The following is a 10,346-nucleotide window of genomic DNA, read 5'->3' as shown; positions in this document are numbered from 1 at the left end:
CTTGAAAAAGTATTCATACCTATTAACATTAATTCATACCTATTGTAATTACACATTACAACCATAAACTTAAATGTATTTTATTAGGATTGTATGTGATATTCTCATACAGCGTTGTTCATAAAATGAAATAGAAAGAATATGATAAATAAAATTAAATGCAAGAAAAACCTGCTGAAATTATAGCTGCATACCTTAAAGTCTTTTAGGCTGTGTCTCTACCAACTTTGCACATCTAGACTGCAATTTGTTCTGTATTCTTCTTTCCAAAATATGTGGTGGTGTATCTGGAACACAACAAATCATCAGAATCAGCTTTCTCTTTCTCGGCTTTCTCACCCGACGCCACGTACACGGACACGCCGTCGCGCTGAAAGCTCGAGAGCTAGCTGATTCTGATGCGTCAGCGGGTCCGTGCTTTGTGTTTACGTCTTTTTTGTGTTACATTCTGAAGCTGCAGGTTTTGTCTCTCTCAAACCAAAATTGACTGAACCAGGAGCAAAAGAAGATCCAAACTACGCTTGACATTTGATAAACATCGTCATTAATTCCTTTTGCTGTTTTGCTTCCACCACGATAAACTCACACTTCCTGCACAGCTCTCGCTCTATCTGTGTACTTCAAGAACAGTTTCTCACCTCATCTTAAATCTGTGTTGCTGTCGGCAGACGTGTGCACTGTGGTCACGCCAGCATTGAATCCATCCAAGTTACATGGTTTATTAAAATAATCAAATTACAGCATTTACATTTATGTTAGACTACTTTTAATTAACTGCTTTAGCCCACTTACAATGAAAATGAAAAAAAAATCTTGTTCATGACCTGTGCAGTATGTTAACACTATTGGAAGTAAAAATAACTTGAACTCCAATTTTGAAAACAAAACTTTCTTCTTCTTTTTTTTTTTATAAAGCTCTGACTTGTATTATGAGTCTGTGGTCTGGGAGAGAGTCTGTAACTCTGTCTGCAAAATACAGGATATAATGACCAATGTTGGGCAATTAATTATATAGTTACTTCTTCAAAAAAGTAACTGAGTTATGCAACAACAAAGTTTTTTGCAGCTGTTTACCTAAAAATGCATTTCAAAACTATTTACAGAACAATCAGCTGTTCTGCATCAAATCTGATGCCACACATATTATTTGTGCCGCTCCAAAAATAATTTCTGTCCACTATGAGATGAAGGAGAACAACAGCCTGATACCTGCAGGCCTGACAGCAGCAGATGTATCACTGCTGTAACACCTGTAACACTCAGCAGTCGCCTCATTTTTCTGACACACAACAAAACTACTGACTACACTACACGCTAACTACACGCTAACTACACACTAACTACACACTAACTACACACTAACTAAACACTAACTACACAAGATTTGTGCTAAACGACGCAAATCTCTCACATCTCAAACACGCCGTCACTCCTAAAACTTCCCCCTTCCTAAACATCTAGATGCCATGTTGCCATATCATTTTTTGATTGGTCGACATGGTACATTTTTCCACCAATAGGAAAGGGTGGGGGTTTTCGGGGGGTTTTTTTGCTCACAGGCTTTCGAGCGTTTTCCTTATAAAACGCCGTTTTTACCGTTTCTTCCTGCAGTAAATATAAACAACGACAGTATTCAGGAAGAAAACCAAACATTGCATATTTTTATCATAACTCTGGTTTTACGTGGCCGATCAACACAATTTAAAAACTGGTATAAAGTCCACACTTTTCCCGTCAATTGTTCCGTCTGTCCTGCTCACATCTCCAATGGTTGTACACGTTGTCATTAACGTGGCTTCACTCCACATCAGCCACTTTGCTAAAACACCGGTGTCGGCACATAAGGACGCTGCCATAGCCTGTCAACGATGTTGATTAGCTGATTGAAAATGTGACGTCATTCTGGGGTAAAACCACAAAGGATTCTGGGTACGAGTTGCAAGTGGTACTAACGCACGTAGGCTCATCACAGGCTTTCACGTGAAAACAGTCACACAGCGATAAAAAGAAACACAAAAAATGGCAAGAAGCTTTTGTATTATTAACTGCAATAGCCGGTCACATGACAGCCACGGGAAGCCGACGGGTAAAGAGATCGTTTTTTATTGGATTCTGTCGTGGAAGAGAAATTGTTCAAACCATGTTTCCGAAGTAACAAAGAGCCGACGGATGGCCTGGATTGCAGCCATTCAAAGACCAAATATAACGTCCCAGAACACTCCAGCACACATGTTAGTCTGCTCCAAGCATTTCCACAAAGGTAGGACTGTTCTTGTAGTTATTACGTAATTTATCATAACATAATTATTGATGTAGGTTACAAATAAGTCTTATATTGATTTGAATTGAATTCATTGCGCTATGCTGCTTTGTTCCCTGTGGCTTTGCGGGCTAATGTTTGTTGTGTTTTGTAGGAAAACCAGCCTACAAAATGCAGGAATGCATCCAGATGGGCCCCCTCTATCAGCCTGGGTCATACCGAGTTTAAAGCTGCTACCACAGCCAGATTTGATCAGTTAAGAGGGAGAGCGAGATCAAAACAGCCACGAAAAGTCCCGCATATATGTGCCCAAGAGTTGTATTGTGTATTGTGCGTGAATCGGTGGATGACTGGATATGTAAAGCGCTTTGGGGTCCTTAGGGACTAGTAAAGCGCTATATAAATACAGGCCATTTACCATTTTGTATTGAAGCAATCAAGTGATGAATAACTGTTTTCCAGTATGTTGTTTTGCAATGGGTTTTTTTTGTTGCATTGTTGATTTGTTTTTTACCGAAGCAGCTAATAAAGCATGATGGAATACAATTTTGACTCTTTCTTGTAAGATTCTATAATAGAATGAAACAATAATGCCAGTTATAAATAAAGACAATAATTATTAATGAATGAATTATGAATTATGAAAATGTTGCGTAATACTACAACCTGAAACGACAAATAGATGCGTTTGCCTTTACAGGAGATAAAGGAAAAAAACCTAACAACAGCTATGAAATGGAATAGTCCAAATCACCAAAGTGAGTGAGCAAGTAAGTGAGTGTATGTCTAAGGAGCTTGGAAAGAAAAGCGTCTGGACTTCTTTAAGTTGCTTGAAGACGTTTCACCTCTCATCCGAGAAGCTTCTTCAGTTCTAAGGTCAATGGTGGTGTTCTGATATCAAAAGTTTTTAAGGTAGACTGTTTTCTTGGATTTGGTAAATGTTTAAATATGCAATTGTAACTCTCTGGTGCCACCTTAAAACCTGTAGTCTGTAATAGGACATGATGTCGTCGGTAAACAGGAAGTAAGTCTGTGAATTAAGGAGAAGGCATGTGCGGCATGGTGGCCTTAGCCAGATAAATCCAGTGGCATCCACATACATCCTATGCCTTTGGTAGCATTGTGGGTATGTATAGACTTGTTTTATATTTTATGTGCATGTATAGACCACTTTCTTTCAAGTAAGTTCATTTTTCTGTAAGTTTAATGATAAAACCAATCTTATGCATTTTACACTAGCAATCGCTTATGGAGCTAGTTAAAGGGGAACGACAAATGAATTGGAGGCATTCATTATAGCAAGACTTGTTAAAATCATAATTTGATGTTTGTCTTTGACTTAAAAAGGGAAGTAATTCATATGAACATTGCATGTTGACATATTAAAAAACTGGGTTAATATATTTTCATCGTTAAATATGTACATGGTGAATAAGTACAGTGATTATGCCTTGTACTGTTTGTTACAGTTTCACCTTTCCCTGTGTCAATAAACCTGTGAACCGGGAATCGTGTCATCAGAGTCTTGATGTGGGGAAGGAGTTTAGCTGACTGCCCAACCATAGCAGAGGCAGTACAGGTGGAGAGTCCCAGATTTAAACTCAGTGGGAGTTTCCCCCCACAGAGGGACAAAAGGACCCCCTGATGATCCCCTACCTAATCACATGAGCCAAGGTGTGAAACTGGGTGTGGGTCCCAATCAGCCAGGGTTTCGGGTGAGCTCATTGTGAAACCTGGCCCCACCCTATCATGTGATTTCCTGAGGTCAGATGGCCCAGGATGTGAGTGGGCGTTAAGGCGTCTGGGGAGGGAACTCAAAACTGGATTATAGATGGTAGACAGTTGGTGTCGTAAGCCCCGCCTCTGTTCAAAGATGGTCGCTCACAGTGGACATAGATGGCTTCTTTCACTCCTCTTTCAAACCATCTGTCCTCTCTGTCCAAAATGTGAACATGGCATCACTGGTGACAACTCCTCAAACGTAGCAGGAGGAATCTTTCTGTTTGAAGGACGGCTTCTTCTGCCTTTCACCACAGACGGTCCGTTTATATTTTCATCGAGTCTTTTTTTGTGCTGCTGAAGATGTAAAGTCAATGTTATGGCCAACCTCTGGCTGTATCTTGGTTGTGTTCCCCGGCAAAACCCAGTAGGCTGGTTCATCTGTGACAGTCTTTGTGCCACGGATCCGCACTGTTGCCTCCACTTTAAACAGAAGTGCAGCGACATGGGTGCAGGTCTCTGCAACTCCGGCCATACAGGTGCAGTGTGCGGCTTCGACCTTCCCCGTGGTGCTTACAATTACCCATGGTCGTAATGCAGGTTCATTCAATCTTTGGGAGTGCAGTACCTGTAACATACAAGGACAAGGTTGGTGTAAAGACAATAAATGAAATGAGACAGGGAGGACACAAATTGGTGTTAATAATTTGCCCGATTATCAATGTGTTAGTTTGCATCTACTTTACAATTATGGGCACATAATATGATAACAATATTTTAGCAGTTCAATGATAAATGTATAACATTAATTATGGTGGGGGGTGGACAATGGCTATTTCACTCGATGCACTCCAGCTGACTTACCTTGGTATGAATGACGACGTACTCACAGTTTGGCGGCTTGAAAATAGCCAAATCTTGTACCCAGCCGTTTGTAAATTGGATGTGCGCCAGTGTAAGCGCTTACTCCACAAACAAGATACGTGAAGATATCGGGGTAGGACAGTGGCGGTAAGTCGTCTGGGTCTTTACTCCACTGCCGTATTTCATATGGGTTCAGATTTGCGATGCACTCTATTTTTTTCAAGTCCCGCCGCTTCACCTCTGGACGCAATCGGCCTCTATACCGTCCGTTTTCTTTTGAGCTGCTTTTAAGCATGTTTCTTGTCGTCGTCATCCCAACACAGTGTGTTTGTTTTGATTCGTAGACCCCGAAAATGGCGCCGCGCTCCCACAATGCATTGCGGCGTGACGTCAACTCCAAAGCCCTATCTCTTATGACAGAATGTGAATGCGAATGTGAATCGCATCATTGGCTGGACTATGGGATAAGGTGGCATCGTTCTAATCCCAGACAGGAGCAGCCAGTCACTCACTGACTAACACTGCAAAACATGATTGTTAAAGTTTTAATTTTAATTTCAATTCAAGTTAGATTTTTTTTTTGTACGCAACGCAGATTTTCTGTGCGCAGAGACCATGCCAGCAGTGCGCAATTGCGCACGCGCGCAGCTTAGAGGGAACATTGTTTCTGACTGTCTGAGTCAAAATTGAATCAAATCGATTATAGAAATCAGTGATGATACCCAGCACTACTGAGTAGCCTAAGCCTGACAGAAAGGGATGTAGCTGTGGGTAATAAGAGAAGATGAAAAGAACTATTGATAACTTTTTGTTAAGGCGTGATCCGTCTGAAATTCATAGCCAGTGCTCTGACTCTGAGCCATCAATCTCTGAACACTGAAAAAGCACAGTGTATCCAGAAAACAGATTATATGCAGTGCCCAAGTGTCCCCTCTCTCCACGGCCTTTCCGCAGCAGACAGCAGCAAACAGGTCGTCAGAAGAGCCGAGATGATGATTAATGTTTAACATTGTCTACAATATTACCAAAGAGTGCCAACGCACTTTAAGCACAAGCAGTTTTTCAGTAATGTTAAGGTTCAAATATTGAGGAAGGAGAGTACAAACAACCATGGTCCAACAAGAGCTTGGTCAAACAATTGATTTTAATGAAATACACGCGTGGGGGACCAGCTCTGTTCGCAGACAGGGCTGATCTTCGACTAATCAGAAGATAAACAGATATTTTATACCATCAGGGTTTGAATTTAATGATGCCCCCTCATGCGTCATCAGATACAATATATGCATACGTCAATTCAAAACCACAATGACTTTTAACACAGTTTGAAAAGGAACATTGTCTCTATCTTCATGGCAGATGTTTCCTGTCAACCCGCTTCTCCAAACCCACAGTTACAAGTCAACATTATTAACCTCTCACCTATAAATGATTCTCTCTAACTGAGTGTGTGTGTGTGTGTGTGTGTCGTCCTTAAATGCTCTCTCATCTCACCCGTTGCACTTCTGACTTTTCACCAGAACAGAGGCTCATCCTTACATGTAATCCTCAGAATAACCTGCACTTAGACTCTGCTTTCGGTTTCAGTTCTGCAACAGGCACACTCTGCAAACCTGCAATTTCCTGTCAGCCTGTGGCTTTAGTCTTTCTGAAAGACACACACTGTTTAAACATCTGAATGCCATATCAATACTGTAGATTATATTATTAATCTGGACAATAGCAGCAAAATAATTTCCCTGATCTCCATAGTAACTTATCTTTTTTGTAGAAATGTGCTCCAAATAAAGAACTTTGTGTTGACAAGATTATTAGTAAATCATTTACAAATCAATATTGTCTGTATGGACAGCAATAATAAAAAAAAAAGGTAAAACAGTGGAGTTAAGGGATGCAGTTGAAAAATTTGGGTGCACCTAACTTTTGTGCTGGTGCACCCAAGGCACACCAATGCAACTGTGGCAAAAAGTTAGAGCCCTGGAGGGGAATGCTAAAGGAAATTATACCTAAAATAATTTAAATTTCACATAATACAATCAGAAAACTCAAAAGCACAGGAAACAAACTATACCATTAGAGACCAGGTACAGTCTTGTTTTGATCTTGAGGAGTGATTTGAGTAAACAAGATTAAAAAATTCAAAACCTAAAATACCGTGACACGTTTATAGAGAACAGGAGATGTGGTTCAAACTTCCTGAATGACCACCGTAAGGTTTTCTTATACATCATATACAGTATGGGTTAGAACACATAATTCTGCTTGCATACCATGGACAAAAGGAGGTTAATGTGCCTTTGATGGTACAAAATTCTCTTCTTATCAAGATGCTTTTAGGGTAATATAATCTGGGAGAATCCAAGAGAGTCACCAGAAGGTGGCAGTCCCATCTTCTTAGGTTTTAAAGCCGACCAGGTTAGAGCAGGCTCATTAAACCACCTCTGTAGTAAAAGTTATTCATCTTTGGAATCCATCTCCAGTATAGAGTCATAACAGGCATAGACTGTGGGGTGCATGTATGTCTTAATGGGGCTCACATTCTGATGTCAGAGTTGTACTGAGCCCTATGCTGGCTGTCTGTAGAAGGAAGCCTATTCAAGGTGACAACAGATACAATGTAATGCAAATGTTGCCCATCTGAACAAGAAAAATTCCTTCATTTTAACATTGTCATAAAGTTTGGGAAGAAGATTATTTTAAATCAGTGTTCTGTAAATATTTTCTGTCACTGACTTCTGCAAGACTGCCGTGTGGTAAAATCACAGCCGGGCTGTGGGTTTGGACATCGTTGGCTTCTATGGGGGTTGGAGAGCTGTTTGAATGGTTTTCCTACCTGTTATTCAGGTTTGTTGCTTCTGTTGAACTGACAGTTTTACAAGCCTGTAGCAGCTGCGGCTCTCAGTGAATGTACAAACTCTGTGTTTCCTGTGATGAAGATGATGATGAATGCTTGATTCCTCATCAGCATGCACTTTTCTTCGTGGTGCAGACTGAATAGATTGCATCATGAAGAAAAGCATGTCTGTATCACATTTCAGGGATTTTGTTAGATTTTCGTATGCGTCACCACTTTTCATGCATCGTGCTTGTTGCAGCAGAATCCTGCATTATGTAACCCTGTTCAGCAGTGCAGCTGTTAGGCTGCTCTAGAGCCGGGCTGTGCTGACACTATGTTGCATCAGGTGTGAGGATAAAAATAAAAAACATTCAGCTCAACAGTAGAACAGATCACAGAGATCTAACATTACCTGGGGTGTTTTTCCTGCAGACTGCGGCTCTGTTTGTGAGATAAAAACAGTTTGTGGAGGTTAATATGCTGCAGGTGTCACAGTGTCATGCAGATCCTGTTTAAGCAAAAGGAAAATATCCTGAAATGAATCAACAGGCTGCCTTCTAGAAATAATGATCAAATCTTTATAGGTTTTATGAAATATGTTATCCAACTTTAAACACTTCATCATTCAATCATTTGGCACTAAGATCAAATGTTTTAGAAATACATTACTGTGCTGCAGCGGTACAGTCAGTGAACGTTCGTGTAATCCCCACTCAGCGACACACCGGCTGAGGAACAAACTCTGGTAATCGGCACATCTGTTCCGACACAAGTCCCAAAATGTTGATGACTGAGCATGCATCAAGACACTAGAGACACCAGCAACCATAGTCAACTGTCTTCCAGGGGCCAGAGCAGGCGACACTGAGGGAAATGTAAAACTGCTGGCTAAGGGCAAACGTAAATTCAGTAAAATCATAATTCACATTGGCAGTAATGACACCCGGTTACGTCAGTCGGAAGTCACTAAAATCAATATTGAATCGGTGTGCAACTTTGCCAAAACAATGTTTTCTCTGGTCTCCTCCCCAATCAGACCAGGAGTGACATGTTTAGCCGCATGTTCTCCTTAAACTGCTGGCTATCTGAATGGTGTCCAAAAAATAATTTCTAGATAATTAGGAAATTTCTGGGGAAAACGCAGTTTTTGTTAGGAAAGATGGCATCCATCACACCTCTGAATTTGGTCAATTTTATTAAACAACCCAAAACATAACTATCCAGTGTTGGGAACAGGAAGCAGAAAGACATTTAATCTGTTATTAGACTCAATTGGCTTCTTTCAAAATGTAAAAGAGCTCACCCACCACAGTAATGAGACTCTAGATCTTTTTTGACATCTGGCATAGAAACTGAACATTTAACAGTTTTCATGAAAACCCTGTTTTGTCTTTTCTGGACTGTAAAGCAGTGGGGAACAGAGCTCAGACACACTACGTCCTTCTATAAGCTCATTAGATGGAAACTAAATAGTGTCTCACTAATTTAGACTAATTTAGAGAAAACTGTAGCCTAGAAAAATAGTTGTTGCTTTATAAGAAAGCCCTCGCAAAGCCAGAACATCTTACTATTCATCAATGATTGAAGAAAATAAGAACAACCCCAGGTTTCTCTTCAGCTCTGTAGCCAGGCTGACAGTCAGAGCTCTGTTGAGCCAACCATCCCTTTAACGTTAACTCGTGATTACTTCATGAACTTTTTCACAAATACAATTTTTATCATTAGAGAAACTTTTACTATTACTTTACCTAAAGTGTATCATGTATTGAATTGTGTGATTTTGTCTGTTCACACAGCTCTCTCTTAGTTGTTTTTCTCACTTGTTTGATATATACGCTTGGATTCTTTCTGTTTTCAAGATTCAACAGTCACATGCGTAGTTGTACAAGTACAACGCGCAGTGAAATGTATCCTGACACACTCCTCGACTGTGCAAAAGGGGCGAGAAGAACATTTTATACATTAAGTGAATATATACATGGGGAGCACTATGTGCAGCAAGTGGGTGAATTGTGTACATTAAATGAATTAAATAAAATAGACAATCTGAAAATTTTAAATTAAAAACCTGAAATGTACATTGTTGTTAAAGTGTGTTAAAGTGTCTAGAAGAGAGTCCTGTCTCAGTCACGTGTGTGTGTGTGTGTGTGTGTGTGTGTGTGTTATGGTTTAGGGCCTGGGGATAGAAGCTCCTCTTGAGTCTCTCTGTCCTTCCCCGGATGGTGCAGAACCTTCTGCCTGACTGCAGAAGTTGGAGCAGTTTGTTGCCAGGATGGGACGGGTCCTTCAGTGTCTGAGCTGTTCTGGTCCAGCAACTCCTGGTGTAGGTGTCCTGAAGGGGGTGAAGCAGTCCTGCAGCAGCGCTCTGCTGTACGGATCACTCTCTGAAAAGTTTTTTGGTCCTTAACACAGCTGTTCCCAAACCAGGATGAGATGTCCTGTGTGAGGATGCTCTCCACAGCGCCTGTATAGAAAATCCTGATGACTGGCAAGACCCTGAACTTTCTCAGTTATCGTAGGGGGTACAGGCGCTTTAAGGCTAAAGGGTGGCCCAATGAACAGTCTGGTACAATCATTGTTACAAAGGAGCAATTTGTGGGAGCATGGAGACACCAGCAGGGGGAGACTGCACCATTATTTCCTCAAGAAACACCTTCACACTGACTT

At 40.8% G+C, this 10,346-nt stretch overlaps 1 long non-coding RNA gene across 1 annotated transcript; it reads right to left on the bottom strand.

Moving 5' to 3' along the window:
* Positions 1-4,331: 4,331 nt before the first annotated feature.
* On the bottom strand, positions 4,332-5,293 carry LOC120745978. Its single transcript, XR_005698739.1, has 2 exons — positions 4,844-5,293; positions 4,332-4,607 (listed from the first exon to the last, which is right to left on the bottom strand). It is a non-coding gene; the product is annotated as an uncharacterized LOC120745978 (long non-coding RNA).
* Positions 5,294-10,346: the final 5,053 nt, after the last annotated feature.

This window comes from Simochromis diagramma, unplaced genomic scaffold (genome assembly GCF_900408965.1).
Source record: "Simochromis diagramma unplaced genomic scaffold, fSimDia1.1 OVJJ01000644.1, whole genome shotgun sequence".
NCBI classification, from domain to species: domain Eukaryota; kingdom Metazoa; phylum Chordata; class Actinopteri; order Cichliformes; family Cichlidae; genus Simochromis; species Simochromis diagramma.
This window is presented reverse-complemented; position numbering and strand designations above follow the sequence as displayed.